Raw genomic sequence first — 19,497 nt, 5'->3', positions numbered from 1 at the left:
ACCCATTGGGATCCTGCAATATGAGTTCTCTAGTGTGTCTGGTGAAAAGGACACATGGGCCTCACTGCTAAGACTGTTGCCCCTGTGACCCGTCTTCATATAAGTGGTGGAAAATGAATGAATAAGAGCCAAATGAATTTTAGGGGCAATTTGGCCAAACTGAATGTGAAATTGAATGCTGTTATTCTTATTACTAAAGTATACATACTGAATTTTACAAGAAGAAAGCCAAGATGTTGGTCTGAAAGTGTTAGTTTCTCCTGCCATCATCATCATCATTAAAGGTATTGGATATCTGACTAAGGCACATAAACACAGGTGGCTTACAGCTGATCTATAACAGCCATCAAACTTGACTCTTCAAATGAAATTGTCTAAAACTAAAAGAATCCAAGAGAGCCATCATGGTGGAGTGACAAATCTATGTTATTAATCTGGATTGACAATTGAAGACACAAGGAATAGGTATGCACGACTACTTTATTTAAATTAACTACACACTGTTTTCAGTGGATGATTGACGTCTCTTTTTCTGAAAAGAAAAAAGAAACAAAGATGAATGAGCAGATTATGGCAAACGTAAAAGTTAAACTTTCAGTCAAAGGACTGCAGGACATCCAATGGACATGAAAGCAAGTTATCAGCAGAGGGAATGAGACTAAGGAGCCAAGATGGGTTATGACACACAAGAGAAGATTTTTAATAAATTTAAGTACCAATGAGTGAAACGATTCAAACAAAATAGAATTTGCAGAGACCACAAGAAGCATAAGAAATGTAACAAACGTGAGGAGACCACTCAGTCCATCAAGCTGCTCCAACTTAGTGTTAAACGTGCTGGATTCAGAAATCATTCAGTCCCCTACACTGTCTGCACACTTTATTGTGTTGTAGGATTCATTTTCAATTGATAAATTAACCATTGTTACCATTCAGTCCATTTTCAATAACCCAAAATGACAAAGTGAGAACATATTTTTCTGAACAGGTTGTAATTTTGTACGTTTGCAAAACTGAAATCTCTCATTTATTCCTAGAAGTACTCAGACCGTTTGTTCTGTCACTCCACATTGTGGTCAAGTTCATCCTGTTTGCTGCAGTGATCCTTGAGATGTGTCGAGAACTTGATTAGATTCCACCTGTGGCACCTGTTCTCAATCTTTTCCTTAATTATTCCTTCCGTCTCAAAGGGAAGTTTTAAGTTTGCACACTGTGTGTGCGAAGCAAGCTCTGGGTACATCTGAGACTTGCTACTTTACACTAGCAGAGAGACCAACTGAGATGGTGTGTACAGTGAATACAGCATCGCTACATCATCTGAGCTGTCACTGGTGGACCCTTTGCTTGACCAAGGTTACTGTATAATGACAGTTTCTATACCGCACCTGAACTGTGCGAGATTTTACAGTGCATACAGCACTGTTCGACCGGACCGGCATGATTTGCCTGGTGGTTCTGGTCATGTGGACACATCAAGCTGCAGTGTGGTGCAATAGCTGTGTGGCATAAAGGCAAAATAATTGAAGTCAAATGGAAGGACAAAAAAAAAGTCATTTGACTCCCAAGCACTGTTCATAATGCAGCAACTGTTAATGTTCACGTTTGGGAAAATGTGGAATTCACTAAGCTTGGTGCTATGTTAGGCTATAATAACACAACTGTCAGTGTTGATCAAGTGTGTCAGACATTCTATCCTGTGTAGCGGGACAATATGATGGTGCAGGACAAACAATGGATGCTTGGTGTGCCAACTGGGCCAAACACTCTGTTGAATTTCTACCAAAAGCAAGGAAAGCAACAAAACTGAAGCTCTACAATGTGAGTTTTCTTGTCAATAAATTGTTGTTTCAATCGGCCGTTTTAGAAGGATTTAGTTCTGTCTCAGGGTAGCACAACAGCCTGGTCAACATCCTTAATGAGACGCCATCCTCCAGGGGTGGTCTCCTTTTATATCGGGTGCATTAGAAAGGGAGGAGCTTCACTTGTTTCGGTGCCCTCAAGGGTTAGTTTCTCGAAGGCTTTGAGGGAAGAAGGAGGCAAGACTGTTAGTGGCAGTACCCCATTTTTGGTATTACATACTTTTGGCAAACCTGGAAGATGACTGTGGAATATAAAAATCTATGTATTAGTATAAAAGTAATTAACAGCTTCTGAAGCATTAGATTTAGCATAAAATAGACATGTTAAGCAAATAAGATAAGTCAAGCCAATAGTTAAATTAAAGACATTAGTCCTATTGCATTTTTGTTAAGCTGGAAGCAAAATTACCAATATTGGGAAACTTGGAATGATAGAATAGAAAGAGAATGACGCATAGAAACTAACAAAAGAAGGGGGAATATGAACACCTGTTGTTTGAAGGCTAGGAAGCAAGGAATGATACCAATGTCAAAATACAGATAAATGGTCATGGTAGGTGTGACCCGACATTTGCGCGATAGACATATGCGCGCCGACAAAATAGCGGCGATTAAAACGCGCCGTCAAAATCGCGCCAACAAAATCGAGAATGTTTCATTAAATATGAATTACTAGTTTAAAGCATATATAATAATATTTATTTTAGAAGTCAATATTATGAGACACAGCATGCCATCAGCACGGCACGCAGATAGTCCTTAAGATCACGCCCTGCATATTTAGGAAGAATCGCAGCAAGGGCGTCCCACTCTTGGCCTCTCTCGCGATTATGTCGTGGCGATTTTGTCGGCGCGCATTTGTTGAAAACCAGTTAGCGGGTTTATCGGCGCTCATTTGTCCGCCGCGGTTTTGTCGGGGCGCATATGTCTATTGCACTTTTGTTGGTCAACCATGGTAGGTATGTGAGAAGCCAGCTGGAATAGTGAGTCAGCAGAAACAGCAAAGGCATTCTTACAACAAGGTCAAGATGATGTAATTTATGGAATATAAAATGTATTAGCATAAATAAATATAGAAAAATATATAAGCATTAACCTTAGTGCAGATATTAATGCAACTCAGGCCTGCCAAGCAAATGGTTAAATAAAAAACATATGCCATATTTCTTTTTAATTCAAGCCTAGCTCTGGCCATTAATATCAGCTTAAAGGCCAAGGAAGGGGAAATGATAAAAGAAAGCCCAAAAATGGAAGAAGGAACATCTGCCCATCAAGGCCACCTAAAAAATAAGCGAATCAGAACAATAGACAGTAAAAAATACCGGTGGCCTGCTGCAGAAGGACGTCAGGAGATAATAATGATTCCCAAGAAAACTAGTCAGCCAGATGCGGGGGGAGTCAGAGGGAACAGCAAATGAGCTGTCTTTTTGCGAGGACAGAATGATAAGAAATAATTATATAAACTGTGATGTTTGAACTGTTCGGGGCTCAGTCTGATTTGGCCGAATTGGGTTGAGTCTGTGTTATTGTTTTGTTGCAATAAAACTATAAACTCTGTTTGCCTATGGTCTGAGTCCTAATAGCCTTCATTTCAGGTAAAAACCTTTGGGGGACAATTTTTCACCACAACATGACCTACATGACACCTGTAGTGTAGAGACAACATAAAAAATAATACAAAAAAGTATTTCGATATCTACTTGAACAGTGTCATTGGTGACTGTTTTAAAACAAATAGCATGAAGGACGTGCACTAAATCTGCACCAATACTGCAGTGGACATGAGACTTATCTCTCCTACTGAGACTCCTACTGTTAAAGTTTTTTGTATTTACATGCTTCTGTTACACATAATAGCATTTGTTGTTGAAAATAGAACTCAATCCTTTTTTGCCCGTTTTTGTCACACTATTTTTGTAACCGAAGTAGTTTGGCAAACAGACAGAGCAAAGAGGATAACAGACTCATATGGTATCTCACAATAGTACCTTACCTTTACTGAGTTGAGCACTCAAGACTGCCATCATCATCTGTAAGAGAAGAAAAGCATTAAAATGACGTACTCTGAAAAAGAAATGTCCAGCATGCTACTCAGGAATAAAGTAAACATAAATAAGTTGAAAATATCTGACTGAAAATGTCTACACTTCAAGTGAACAAAAAAAAACATGATAATTATGAGACTGAGAAAATGCGTCAACCACTAATAATAATAATAATAATAATTTTTTACATTTACATGGCACTTTCCTCACTAGTCAAAGCATTTTATTTATTGAGTGGGGAGCCACTTCAGCCACCAACAATGTGCAGCATCCACCTGGATGATGCGCCGGCAGCCATATTTGCAATAGTACATTCACCCCACATTCACTGTTAAATGGTGAAGGGGGGAGAGATACTTAGCCAATTAGAGATGAGGAATGATTTGCGGCCGTGGTGGGCAATTTAGCTAGGACATTGGGATACACCCTACTCTTTACGTGGGATCTTTTATGATCACAGACAGCCAGGACCTCATCCAAAGGATGGTGCCATTTTTACAACACTAGGTAAATCCTCACTGCTGTCACTGATTGCAGAAGCTCACAGTTTTTTTTTTCCATAGGCTTACAGAATCTTCTTCAAAGAGAAGCTCATGTCTTCCATGTGTCCAGATAATTATACACACATATATTGGACTATTTCTGCATTGCACTCCACCAACATATTGCACTGCCTTATATTATCTCTTAACAAAATTGTTCAGTTATGCTGTAATGACGTTGAATTGAATTGAAAGAAAAGGGCTACCAGGTTTTTTCTCCAGCCATCTGGAGTTTTTTTTGTTTTGTCTGTCCTCCCTGGTCATCGGACCATACTCTTATTCTAAGTTATTTAATGTTGACTTATTTTAATTTCTTACTGTGTCTTTTATTTTGTCTATTCTTCATTATGTAAAGCACTTTGAGCTACATTTTTTGTATGAAAATGTGCTAAATAAATAAATGTTGTTGTTGTTGGCTAAAGAAGTTAGGCCAGAAGAAGCAGAAGGAGACTGGAGAGGGGAAAGAAAAAGTGTAAGTTAAAGGTTAGAGTGGAGACACTGAATGTTGGGGCAATGACTGGGATGAGGAAGACATTTGGCAGATTTGAAGGTGGGATGGACGGTGCACATGGACCAGTTTGATGAAAGAACGGGGGAGACAACCTATGAGAAATACGAGCTACCCCAATATGCTAAGTGGGAGCGTCCCTGGGCGACACTATCTGTACAGTCATCCGCAAGGTATGCTGGGAGCTGGAGTCAAATTGGACAGCCTTTTTGGGTTTCCCTGGGGGCTGTTGGGGGTCAGGGATGCTGCAGGGACACATTATCTCTACTTTGTGGTTCTGCCCTGGCACAGGAAGTACTCCCAAGTGATGCAGTCTTTGCACTGAGACAGCTGACAGAGAAGCATTAAGAAAAACAGAAAGTTTTCATATGGTGTTTATTGATTTACATGAGAGAGAAAGGAGGATTGTTCAGGATATGCTTGACAGAATGTGAATTCAGGTGAGAAGTAGTGTTGAGGTAACATACAAGATGCCATGTAGAGTAGGTCTGCACTAAGGATCGTCCTGAAGTTACCCCCTCTTTGATCTAGTTATGGGTGTGGTGAGTTGTGAGATCAAAGACCAGTCCCCCTGGTCCAGGCTTTGTGCTGATGCGATTGTGTTGTGTAGCACCAGAAGTGAGGAAATGGAGATGAAGTTGGACGAATGGAGGAGGGCTTTGGAAGACAGAGGGTTGAAGATAAATAGGAAGAAGAATGCAGAATATCTAAGGTTTAATGATGATCAGGATTCAGAATTGAGAAGAGTGGATAAGTTTAAATATGTAGGATCAGTGGTCGCTCAAGATGGAAACCTACAGTAGATACAGAGATAACCCACAGAGTGCAGCGTGGATGGAACAATTGGAAGAAGGTATCAGGAGTATTGCGTGATTGAAAAATGAAGGCAAAGGTTAAAGATAAATTTTTAAATTTGTAATTTGAAACTGTGGAGCAACTGGGGAATTAAGGAAAAATGTGTCTTTGTCCCAAACATTATGGAGCGCACAGTATGTGCCTTTCTGTAGTCACAACATCTCAAAGGAACTCATTACAAAACAAACCATGTTGAATATTGAGGTAAAGTGTTAATTTGTATAAGGTTCATATTACATAATGAATGAAATACTTACTTAGAAAGCAGACTTTTTTATCCGGATGGCTCTGAAAGAGAATAATATATGACTGATCAGAAGAGTAAAGCATTGGGTTTTGGTTTTCTACATCAATGATTACTTCATTCCTACAGGGGGCTGGGTGGTCTTGTGGCCTGGAACCCCAGCAGATTTTAGTTTTTTCTCTCCAGCCATCTGGAATTTTTTTTTTTTGTTTTCTGTCCTCCCTGGCCATCGGACTTTTATTCAATGTTAATTAGTGTTCCTGTATTTTAATTCTTATTTATTTTTGTCTTTTTTTTCATCATGTAAACTACTTTGAGCTACATTATTTGTATGAAAATGTGCTATATAAATAAATGTTTTTGTTGTTCACATGACAATCACAGAACACTGAAAATGAAATAAACTAAAAATTAAGAATCCCTGACGGGCACTCAGATGACTGATGGACGTTCACATCTGTAAGAGAGCAGCTACTCCATGGTATGTGATGGTGCATTTTAAAAGCCTGTGGTGATCAATTAGCTGTCATTTTTGCTTGGATTTTGTAGACCTCACTGACAGAATCGATGTCCCCCTCTGCTCTGCAAAGACAACAAAAGAACCTTTCCAAAAGAAAACAATGAAATTCCTTGAGAAGCTGACCTATTGAAAATTAAATGAAATGAAGATCTCTGGAATATCATCTTCAAAAGGTCAATACATTTCCCATGTACAGTGGATTCAGAAAGTATTTTCACATTTTGCTATGTTGCACCCTTGTGCTAAAATCATCTAAATTAATTTTTTATTGATCAAGCATCAGCCAATACCCTAGAATGACTAATAGTAAAAAATACATTTTTGCAAAGTTATTAAAAATACAAATTTGAAGAGAGTGCATTATTGCAAAAATGTATACCTTCAGAAAGAACTGAAACGTGTAGTCTGGATAAGATTCCCGTCAAACCTGACACAGCTGGAGCAGTTGGCTCAGGACGAGTGGACGAAACATCCTATGGACAGGCGCAGAAGTCTCACGGAGAGCTTCAGGAATCGCTTGTGTACAGGGATTGAAACTGTAAAGGCTGTGCAACCAAATACTGTATTAGGTTTAGGGTCCCATCATTTCTGTCCAAGCCATATTCATTTGTATTTTTACTTGAAATATTTCGCTGAATGCAGAAAAAACAATGATGATTGTCAATTACTTTTGTCAGTTTCAAGTTATTTCAGTGACAGTTGTGAGTTCTTTTTGCGTAGAGGGGTACCAAGAGATTTATCTACATCTCGATATTTCTATTTTGCCACATGAAATTGTATGCTGAAGTCAAGCACTTTCGATAAATTAAAAAATAAACTGCTCAAAAAAATTAAAGGAACACTTTGAAAACACATCAGATCTCAATGGCAAAAAGAAATCCTCCTGGATATCTATACTGATATAGACTGGGTAATGTGTTAGGAATGAAAGGATGCCACATCGTTTGATGGAAATGAAAATGATCAACCTACAGAGCCCTGAATTCAAAGACGCCCCAAAAATCAGAGTGAAAAAATTATGTGGCAGGCTAGTCCATTTTGCCAAAATTTAATTGCAGCAACTCCAAATTGTACGCAGCACTTTGTATGGCCCCTGTGTTCTTGTATACATGCCTGACAACATCGGTGCATGCTTCTAATGAGATGACAGATGGTGTTGTGGGGAATCTCCTCCCAGATCTGGACCAGGGCATCACTGAGCTCCTGGACAGTCTGAGGTGCATCCTGGTGGCATTGGATGGACCAAAACATAATGTCCCAGAGGTGTTCTATTGGATTTAGGTCAGGAAAGTGTGGTGGCCAGTCAATGGTATCAATTCCTTCCTTCCACCAAACTGCTCATGCTGAATGATGTTACAGGCAGCATAATGTTCTCCATGGCTTCTCCAGACCCTTTCACTTCTGTCACGTGCTCAGGGTGAACCTGCTCTCATCTGTAAAAAGCACAGGGCACCAGTGGTGCATCTGCCAATTCTGGTATTCTATGGGGAATGCCAATCGAGCTGCATGCTGCTGGGCAGTGAGCTCAGGGCCCATTAGAGGACATGGGGCCCTTGGGTCACCCTCATGAAGTCTTTCTGGTTGTTTGGTCAGAGACATTCACACCAGTGGCCTGCTGGAGGTCACTTTGTAGGGCTCTGGCAGTGCTCATCCTGTTCCTCCTTGCCCAAAGGAGCAGATACTGGTCCTGCTGATGGGTTATGGACCTTCTATGGCCCTCTCCAGCTCTCCTAGAGTAACTGCTTGTCTCCTAGAATCTCCTCCATGCCCTTGAGACTGTGCAGGGAGACACAGCAAACCTTCTGGCAATGACACGTATTGATGTGCCATCCTGGAGAAGTTGGACTACCTGTGCAACCTCTGTAGGGTCCAGGTATCGCCTCATGGTACCAGTAGTGACACTGACTGTAGCCAAATGCAAAACTAGTGAAGAAACAGTCAGAAAAGATGAGGAGGGAAAAATGTCAGTGGCCTCCACCTGTTAAACCATTTCTGTTTTGGGGGTCATCTCATTGTTGCCCCTCTAGTGCATCTGTTGTTAATTTCATTAACACCACAGCAGCTGAAACTGATTAACAACCCCCTCTGCTACTTAACTGACCAGATTAATATCCCATAAGTTTCATTGACTTTATGCTATACTCTGATTAAAAAGTGTTCCTTTAATTCTTTTGAGCAGTATATATATATCTTGCCCACACTGGCACTTTAAATTGTAGGTTATGGGGCCTGAAGGAAAAGATTATAAACTTATCAAATACATCCATTTTTCAAGTCAAGACATTTGCTGAATTTTTATCCATGCCTTCCGCGTTTATGACAGCAAATGGAATCTGGACATAATTGTTTTATCCAATATTCCTGGTATGATAGTCTTTTACTTTCTTGTATACATAATACTGAGAAAGTATAGGAGTCGTGAAAAAAATCAACCTTGAGATTTTGATGAATGTTGACATTTTAGACCTTCCTGAGTCTGAAAATACCATTTTTGAAATTATGTCTGTCTGTGTGTAAACACGATAACTCAAAAACGCTTTGACCTGGTCGATGAGATGTTGTACACCTGCTTTATATAAAAAATAAGGAAACCTATCAACTTGCGGTACTTTACCAGAACATCCATTATCCAACCCACTACATCCTAACTACAGGGTCACAACAACAACAACAACATTTATTTCTATAGCACATTTTCATACAAACAGTAGCTCAAAGTGCTTTACATAATAAAGAATAGAAAAATAAAAGACACAATAAGAAAACAAAATAAGTCAACATTAATTAACATAGAATAAGAGTAAGGTTCAATGGCCAGGGGGGACAGAAAAAACAAAAAAACTCCTGACGGCTGGAGAAAAAATAAAATCTGTAGGGATTCCAGACCATGAGACCACCCAGTCCCCTCTGGGCATTCTACCTAACATTAATGAAACAGTCGTCTTTGGATTTAGGGTTCTCACGGAAGGGCTTGATGAAGATGGTCACGTAGAGTTCTGCCTTTTAATCCATCCATCATTGTTGGAGCATCATGAAGCTTTGAGTAGGTGGAGGTGGCGCAGGCCACCACCACAAAGAAACCGAAACAGAGAGAGAGTAGGGGTCAGTACGGATTTTAGAGCCACCATGAGTAGTTATTATGAAGAATTGAACATACAGAGTATCAGGATTAAGTTAAATTGAAGTTACAGAAAGGCCATGTTAAAGTAATATGTTTTCAGCAGTGTTTTAAAGTGCTCTACTGTATCAGCCTGGTGAATTCCTATTGGCAGGCTATTCCAGATTTTAGGTGCATAACAGCAGAAGGCCGCCTCACCACTTCTTTTAAGTTTTGCTCTTGGAATTCTAAGGAGACACTCATTTGAGGATCTAAGGTTACGATTTGGAATATAAGGTGTCAGACATTCCGATATATAAGATGGGGCGAGATTATTTAAGGCTTTATAAACCATAAACAGAATTTTAAAGTCAATCCTGAATGACACAGGTAACCAGTGTAGTGACATTAAAACTGGAGAAATGTGTTCGGATTTTCTTTTCCTAGTTAGGATTCTAGCAGCTGCATTCTGCACTCGTTGCAAACGATTTATGTCTTTTTTGGGTGGTCCTGAGAGGAGTGCGTTACAGTAATCTAGTCGACTGAAAACAAAAGCGTGAACTAATTTCTCAGCATCTTTCAGTGATATAAGAGGTCTAACTTTACTTATGTTTCTTAGGTAAAAAAATGCTGTCCTAATGATCTGATTAATATGCGATTTAAAATTCAGATTACAGTCAACAATTACCCCAAAGCTTTTTACCTCCGTCTTGACTTTTAATCCTAATGTAGTTTATTTCTAATAGCCTCATTGTATCCATTATTGCCAAAATAATGTCACGGGGGTCTGCTGGAGCCAATCCCAGCCAACACAGGGCGCAAGGCAGGAAACAAATCCCGGACAGGGCGCCAGCCCACCGCAGTTTACCAGAACACATCTCAGATTATTTCAAGTAAAATATGGCTATAAATAAAGATATATGATTCAAATTTTGTCTGGATATTAGAAATGATGAAAAATTATACTGAATACTTTAGTGAATTTTCAAGTAAACTATGGTTATAATTACAGATAGATGACTCAAATTTTGTATAGATATTTATAATGATATAAAGCAAACAGATATGAAGTCTGAGAAAAATTACTCAACCAGAAGTAGTATTTTATTTAAACAATCATCTGAGTTTTTTGTATCATGGAAATAGAAATCTGTACATGATATTAAATGCTGTTTTCAATATAACGCATATTTTTTCAATAGCTATTATTCATTCTATTTTTATTTCTACATCATCACTTTAGCAATAACATGTAAACATTGAACATGCCTTGTAAAAATAAGGATGCAATGATAACAATAAGCTGCTCCGTCCCCGTCGTGTTCCTGGTAATGCATTTAATTTTATGATATTTTTTTTATATTTCCACCATCATTATCATGATTAAATGTAGCTAAATGCAGTTTTACCTATAGCAATTTATTGCAATAAATATTATATAATACTAGCACCTTTTCTATGTTTTTAGGTGACTATAACACTTTTTACTCTGCACGTAATCTCGGTAATACATGTAATCATTAAAAACTCCACCACCTTTTATGATCTCCCTAACTGTGAAAATATAATTTTAATATAAAGTTTGATTATAAATAGAGATAAATGATTGTGTATTGATATTATCAATTCGTTATGATGACAAACAAAGAGATATGATATTTGAGAAATATTGCACAACTGCAAGTGGTTCTGATGACCTTTTCTTCAGTATACGAGAAAGTCGAGGGTCGCTCACTCTTGATTTCTTCTTTTGATAAAGGATACATTTTCTATTTGCTTGTGTGAGTTCTCACAAAAATAAAAATTGAAACAAAACCAACCATGTAGCATGAAAAGTCAGTTTTGATTTTGTCTGTCGAGATGAAACTGTGGCCCCGGAACAGATGAAATGTTATTGTGCAGGAAGACAAGTGTGTTGAGTTATCTTACATGGTTGATCTTCTTTTAAAATGGCTAAATTTTTATAATATTGATTTTTTTTTGTTTAAAAATGACATGTATAAACCATTTTACAAGATGTGTGGAATCGCAAGACATTGATTGATACAATAATTTTTCCAGCTAAGTTGTCAAGTATTTCATAGGTTTATAAGCTTTTGCTCCATGTCCAACAGCCAACAACGTAAAAGCGCCAGTGCGGGCGAGATATTTTTTATAATTTATAAAAAAATTGCTTAACGTTATAACCCATTTTCACCTGCCAAAATCATACACACCATACTTGTGAAGAAATGACTTTTTTGTACGAACACTTTGAGTGCCACCAGTTTTTATAGGTCTCCATCTGTGTTCACCAACTTCTACAGGTGCACTGAGGAGTCCATCCTCACTGGCTGTGTAACATGGTGGCCTGGCACCTGTTCAGTCCAGGGTGTTGTGATCCTAAGGCATTTAGCAAAAAACAGCAATACCAACAATAGGCGATTGGGCCTATAAGGGGTGCCATAACACCAGCCCTGGACCTTCGCCGGCTTGCCTAATAATAGGATTACTCCAGGCGTCCATTAACCTCAGATGACAGACAGTTTTCTCCGACCTGGGCAGACTAATAATATACTCAAAAATTACCTGACATGTCCACAATATTCAAAAAGAGGAGAGAAGCAACTGATAAAAAACTCTCTCTTATTAATTATAACCCTGAAAGCTAAAAATCAAAATCAAAGAAATCCATCTACCCACCATGGATCCATCCTGATCCTGTCACAGGGAAGCTGAAGTCTATTTTACTAGGCAGCGGGTATAAGACATGAACAGCACCTGGGCAGGGCACCAGTCCCTCACAGGTTGAGCACACAAACACACTGGTGCCAGTTTAGCATCACCAGTCCACATCACCTGCAGGTGTTTGGATTGTAGGACGAATTTGGAGCACCCAGAGGAAACCAATGCAGACATGGGGAGAACATGAAATCACCATGAAGGGAAACACTGGGATGTGAACCCTGGACTCCTTATGGAGTGGCGGCAGCACTACCACTGTGCCACCGTGCCACCCACAACAAATCCAAATACAGAAAACATTCACATTAGCTTCGTTCAAAAACAGTGGTCGGAGATCTATTAAATTCAATCCAAATGTCAAAAAGAACACAATAACCCACAAAGCACAATCCACTTTCCAACAATGCAAAAGCTGTTGTGATGACAGTAACATCACCTTAAATGCTTGCTGGGATGGGTCCTCAGCTGCCTGAAGTTGTGGAGAAACCACTTGTGGTTCCACTCACAACACACAAGGTACAAAGAAGAACAATATGGCATGCACTGTATGGCCAAAAATATGTAGACACCCCTTCAAAGTACAATTGCTTCATTGATAACAGGAGCACCAAATCAAGCACACCAACATTAATTGAGTCGTACTGAAGATCTCAGTGACTGTCATAGGATGCCAAGTCAGTCAGTCAGTCATTGTCCAATCCGCTATATCCTAACACAGGGTCACGGGGGTCTGCTGGAGCCAATCCCTGCCAGCACAGGGCGCAAGGCAGGAACAAACCCCTGGTAAGGCACCAGCCCATCGCAGGGCACACACACACACACACACACACCAAGCACACACTAGGGACAATTTAGGATCACCAATGCACCTAACCTGCATGTCTTTGGACTGTGGGAGGAAACCCACGCAGACACGGGGAGAACATGTGAACTCCACGCAGGGAGGTCCCGGAAAGTGAACTCAGGTCTCCTTACTGCGAGGCAGCAGCGCTACCCACTGTGCCATCGTGCCACTAGATGCCAAGTCACTGCATGAAATTTCTACTCTGCTAGATCTGTCACAACAAGGGGATCAAACCATTTCTAAATTGATTTTGAATCGATTTCCAAACTTGTCTATACTCATGTTTTCATGTTGTCATTATGGGTTATTGAGAGTAGATTGATTTGTAAGAATGGCTAATCTCTCCATTTCAGATATTACATTTACAACACAATAAAGTGGAGTCTGAACACACTCTGAACTCGCTGTAACAACAAGGCAAAGAAAATGTGCCAATGTCAAATGTACACAAGTATTGCTCTCCTGCTAACTCCATAATTGTTTATACAGTACATAAACTAAAAATTGAAAATCAGCAAGAAATTAAAAGCATTTCATTCTGTTAATTGCTATGTCTGAGAAGACCCTGCAGTATTCATTTCAGGTTTAGAGTGAATTAGCTAAACTGACCAGAAATAAAGAAGGAGTCACCTAGCAGAGCATTAATACTCACCGCAGCCACCATTGCAACAAGCAGAGCGACGGTGGAAAGGAGGCAAACTGCTTTCACAGCGAACATGGTGATGATCGGCTCAGAGGATGAGGTCTCAGGATCTCTAAACACTTGGACGTATTATGCACTTATATATATTTAGACAATGCAAATACAACAGTGATAAAATAAAAAAAAGTGATCTCACTAATTTGCATTGCTGTGTAAGATGAGAACATAATTAAGCATTTAGTTCATTGCCAGTAATTCACAATGTTTTTCTATTTAGGACCTAAAGGTAGTTTTATTTACTTATCACAGGAGGTTCACAAAAGAGAATAAGTTATCCATTTTAAACTACAGTGGCAGCCTTTACTTCTGAAATGATCAAAGCTGACAGACCTAAGGAACAGTAAAATAAGTCAAAAAGGCTAAAGGCATCAGTAAGTATGAGCTCAGGCTATCACATTTTTGAAAGAACAAATTTCAGACATAGTAGAAAAAATGAAGACAGAGCCTGACTGAAGTGGGAGCTGAATGTCCTGTCCTGAGCAGTGGCTAAAGTGGAATAAGCATCTGGTGGTACCCCTTGTGGCGTAATGAACAGCTTAGAGTTGTCCTTTTTGGAGTTCTAAACTGCCCAGATCTACACAGTCTGAGCACTAGGGGGCGTTGCAGCAACCCAAACCCCCAGACACAACCACAGTGACTCAAGTCCTGAAGTGGAATATAGATCTGGCAGCACTCCTTGTGGCGCGCCATGAATAGCAGGAGGGTTGTACTACCTTGGAGGTCCAAAAGTGCCAAGGTATACATGGTCTGACCAGTAAGGGGCATTGCAGCATCCTAAACACCCAGACACAACTGCAGTGACAGAAATCCCAAATTCAAGGAAAACTAATACTATAATAAATTGTTTTAACAAAAGGCTTCTTTGTAATAATAGTCGCACCACAAATACAACTCTTTTCTTTCCTTTTCCTCCACTCTTTCCAGGTGAGCTTCATCCTCTTCAACCAACTCCAACTCACCCAAATGAGGTCCAGCAGCTCCAATTCCAGTGTTGTCACATTGCATCCAGGAAGCTCTTCCAGGTAAAGGTGGAAGCTCCTCATGACAAGACACCCTGCCTCCAGCATCTCCCCCTAGTGGCACCCGCGGACCTCAACAGGGCTGACCACCAAAACTGTGACTCCCATGCAGCCCTACAGGTGTCCGAACAGGAAGCACACCAGAGGGTATGGAGTTTTTAGTCAATGTATAATAATCTTTTACAGTCTATTACAAGTATATATACAGTATATATACTAGCCATCCCCTGCGGCTCCACCCACGTAGAAGTGAAACAGGACAGTGAGGTGGGCCCTGCCCGGCTCCCCACTACTGACGTCATGCTTCCCCCTCTAAATCCATTAAGTAGTTCTGTCGTGAAAAGCAGTCAGACATACAGACAGACAGGCATTGGAATTTATATATATATATTGTGAGACATGCCCGAACACCATCAGACTGAGACCATATCTTTATAAACCGCACGTTTATTCACAGTTAAATTGCAAAGTCCCGCACAGCACACAGTGCTCCCAGCACTAATCACCCTCAATCCGGCCCTCTCTCCGAATGTCTGTGGGCCGCCTTTCCTCTCTCCACGGGAGCCTCGTCCCGCTCCCACTCCCGACTCTATCTCCCAGACTGTTGGAAGGTGGGCCCTTTTATTCTCACCCAGATGTGCTCCAGGTGCTCCCTCTGATGACACTTCCTGGTGTGGCGGAAGTGTCAGGAGAGCACTCGGAAGCACTCCGGGAGTCCCTGGAAGTATCCTCCTCCATCTTTCTGGGTGTGGTGGAAGTAGACAATTTCCAGACCCTCTGAGACTCAGGGCACCCCCTGGTGGTGGCCACAGGCCCCAATGGGATTGAGCCTCCTTGCTCTTCTCCTGTGGTCCTCCTCTGATCCAGGGCGGTTGCCCCCTTGTGGTCCGGAGGACGTACATGCCACCTCCCGGTCCTTCAAGGCGTCCTGGCTGGGTCTGGCCCCCAGCTGGTTGCGACAAAATATATATATACAGTCATATGAAAAAGTTTTGGAACCCCTCTCAGCCTGCATAATAACTGACTCTACTTTCAACAAAAAAAAATAACAGTGGTATGTCTTTCATTTCCTAGGAACATCTGAGTACTGGAGTGTTTTCCAAACAAAGATTTTTAGTGAAGCAGTTGTCACGCATAGGATGCTGCTTAAAGACCCAACGAATGACGTAACATACCGGGTCAGGGGACAAAGGCAGGGTACTAACCTCTCTTTCTTTATTTCCACAGAAAGAACGAAGCACCACCACCTTGAATTCACCCAGACTCCAATCCTGCCACCACTCCCCAAGTGTTACCTACAACTTGGAGGACCGGCTGGTAGATTAATGTCATACCCAAGATGGAGCAATTGCAGGTGTGTTAAGAAAAGAAAAGGTGATTTAAGAATATGCATGGACCCAAAAGATTTAAACGAAAGCATAAAGCATGAACACTGTCAAATCCCTAAATATGAAGAAATCACTACTGAAATGACAGGTGGCAAGTATTTCACAAAGCTTGGTGCTTCGAGATTTCTGGCAAATAAATACTAAATACTGTACTTTAAATACACCATTTGGCAGCTACTGTTCTCTGAGATTTCCATATGGAATTGTATCTGCATCAGAGACACCAGATCCTGGAAAGACTTGAAAGAGAGCAACTGGATATAGATGATCCAATCATTTGGGGTTCCTCGACCCAGGAACATGACGAGAGGCTGAATAAAGTGCTACAGAGCATTAAACTAAATGGACTTAAACTGAGAGTAAATGCCAATTTTGTGTTTGGAGAATAATATTCTTCAGAGATAAGTTCTCAGCTCAAGGCATTCAGCCAGATCAAGGAAAGATCGATGCCATTCTAAACATGGGGAGACCAACACGTAAAAGAAGAGCTCTGCACATTATGAGGATGATCAGGTCAGGTCAAGTTGGGGAGCATGCATTGGTACAGCGTGTTGCTGCACCCAACACATGACAAAACAGCTCAGGGTCCCGACTGACAACCCCCCTGGGTAGACACGTTGTCCAATCCCACATTCCAGAAATGACCATTTATATGCTGCAGCCAGGTGTTACGTGGGCATCCTCTTGGCCTGGTTCACCTGTCTGGGTCCTCAACAATGAGGGACCCTCGGGGAATCACGCCTCATAGCTGTAGTGCCATTGCTGACACTCCCTCAAAATGCAATGTAATGTGCTTCATTTGGGACTCCATGAGCTACACAGACTCAAACGAACGGTACCCAAAGATTCCCCAAAGAGACACAGCACCAAAGGAGCCCAGTCTTCATCTCAGGTCACTGGATAGGGTCCATGTCTCGCAACCATATAGGAAGCATCAGGACTTTAAAGACTTGGACCTTTGTCCTTTTGCAGAGATATCAGGAGCGCCACACACCCCTTTGCAGCCACCTCATGACCCCCCATGCTCTGCGAATCTGTCTACTGACTTCATGGGAAGAGTCACCAGAGGCATGAATGTCACTACCGAGGTAAGTAAACCTTTTGATGCGGTCGACTTTCTCTTTGCCTAAGAGGTCATTAAAGGCCTGGATCTTGTTGTTTGTCCAGGGCATTCGCAAGCTCAGACATTCAGACACCTGAGAAAAAAACCCAACCTGTCGTCAAAACACATTCCACCTGCATGAGGTCCTACACGAAGAAAACAAAATTTATGTGGACAGCCAAACGTAAGCAAGAGTGGCAAAACCACAAAACAGCACAGAGCACTACACCTGTGCTTACATGTTTTGATCCAAACAAGAGTATCCACTGAGGCATCTAAAGATGGCCTGACTACAGTGTTACTTTAGGCTGAAGGTGACCATGTGAGGATGCGGGTTAGCTCCATGCTCCCACTTCATTTCTGAGCCCCTTGAACCCACCATATTTGATGACATAACCTGTGGATGGGGTGCAGCAAATCAGGACATATATACACAGTCAACAAGAGATGGGTGTATAAAAGTGCAGGTTCTTTTATTAAATACAAATAGTGCAGTGCTCAGTTCCACGCATATAAATAATTCCTTTTTAAAAAGTGTGTTTCAGTGGAGGTTAAAAAACAATCAGATAAACCCAAAACAAAATCCTAAAACACAAAGTTGAAAGACAAGCATTCTTTTATTGAAAAGTTGCTGAGACTCTTTGCCCTCTTTACACATCTGACGACTCCCTGTTGGACTATTTGGACATTGCAGATGGAGGAGAAGTCTACCAGCAGGTGCAGATACCTTCCTTCTCTCTCCTGGGTCCTCATCTGTCCCTTCTGGGGCTCGCAATCTGGACATCGCTCCCCCTACCCATCCTTCCTCCCTCTAGACGGGTCACTTGTGGAGCCTTCAATTGTCCAGGTGCCCAGCGTGCAGCCATGAGGGTCCCAACTCAGAACTGTGCTCTTTCCTGCCAGCACTGCCAATTACTGGCTCCTCTGGGTGAAATTATGCTTAGAGCTCCACTGTCACTCCTGCTACAAGAGATTTCTCAACAGCAGCTACCCAGAGCCACTGAGTGCTGATCAGCTCACTTCTTCGCCTGGGACTTACTCAGCCATCTGCTTGCTGCTCTCCTTCTCTTTCGCACCAGCTCTGCCCGCTCTTTGCCCATTTCTCCTTTTTATTATAATTTCCATCTTTCTTTAGCCTTTTTTCTTTTCCTTCTCTTTCTCTTCCTCTTCTTCTTCTCCTATTCTTCTTCTGTCTCTCCTTCGCCTCCTCTTCTTCTTCTACCCCCCTTTTTTTTCCCTCTTCCATTCAGTTATCATCCTTCCCATTTTAAAGCGAGGGTGAGGTGCAGCAGCAGCAATCACAGCCCCAGCACTATTTAGGGTTGCAGATGCTCCTGCATGTTGGCAGAAAGTACAGGGCTGTCCGCTCCCTCATCCCACGCTACTAGGCCCCACCCAAAGATGACAGTGTAGACCGGGGTGTCAAACTCATATCCTGGAGGGCTGCAGCAGCTGTAGGTTTTTGTTCCTGACACTTTGTTAATTTTTAGCCAATTACTACTGATCATGAAAACACCTTTTCTACCTTATTTTTAATTTGCTTGCTTTTTAAGAGATCCTAAGTTTGACAATCAATAATGATATACCAAACGAGCCAACAAAACAAGCTAAACTGATCTGATTTGCACCTGTGCATCCATCCCGTGAAAGTCTGAGAAATAATGATCTGTTTGGATCCACAAAAAAAAAATCAAAGCCTTTGAAAACATCTGGTGTGGCAGAATACGATCACCAACAAGCCATTGGATTAAATAAAGGTTTTACTAATAACAAGAATTAAGAAGTTGGTTGGATTTTGTGATCCCCTGTCACAGTTGCCCATATATTGGCTTGCTTTGCATTTCATTTTTCTTTAGCTACCAGTTCATAAAAAAAAGGAAACAATTAAGAGGTCCAAGTGTTGAGAAGTCAATTGAAATTAATCAAAAGAAGTCTCATTAGCAGTAGTCACTGGTTACAAAATGGAGAATGTGGCTGGAGCAAAAACCTGCAGCCACTGACTCCCCTTCAGGATGTGAGTTTGATTCATAGTCACCGGGGCCACAGC

The 19,497-nt window shown here is 41.1% G+C and overlaps 1 long non-coding RNA gene across 1 annotated transcript; it reads right to left on the bottom strand.

Annotated features, from left to right (window-relative positions):
* Positions 1 to 462: 462 nt before the first annotated feature.
* LOC120526347 lies at positions 463 to 13,981 on the bottom strand. Its single transcript, XR_005633118.1, has 4 exons — positions 13,891 to 13,981; positions 6,067 to 6,097; positions 3,853 to 3,889; positions 463 to 532 (listed from the first exon to the last, which is right to left on the bottom strand). It is a non-coding gene; the product is annotated as an uncharacterized LOC120526347 (long non-coding RNA).
* Positions 13,982 to 19,497: the final 5,516 nt, after the last annotated feature.

Source organism: Polypterus senegalus, chromosome 3, assembly GCF_016835505.1.
Source record: "Polypterus senegalus isolate Bchr_013 chromosome 3, ASM1683550v1, whole genome shotgun sequence".
Classification (NCBI taxonomy): Eukaryota; Metazoa; Chordata; class Cladistia; order Polypteriformes; family Polypteridae; genus Polypterus; species Polypterus senegalus.
Note: the sequence above shows the minus strand (reverse complement) of the source record. Positions and strands in the feature narration are given on the sequence as shown.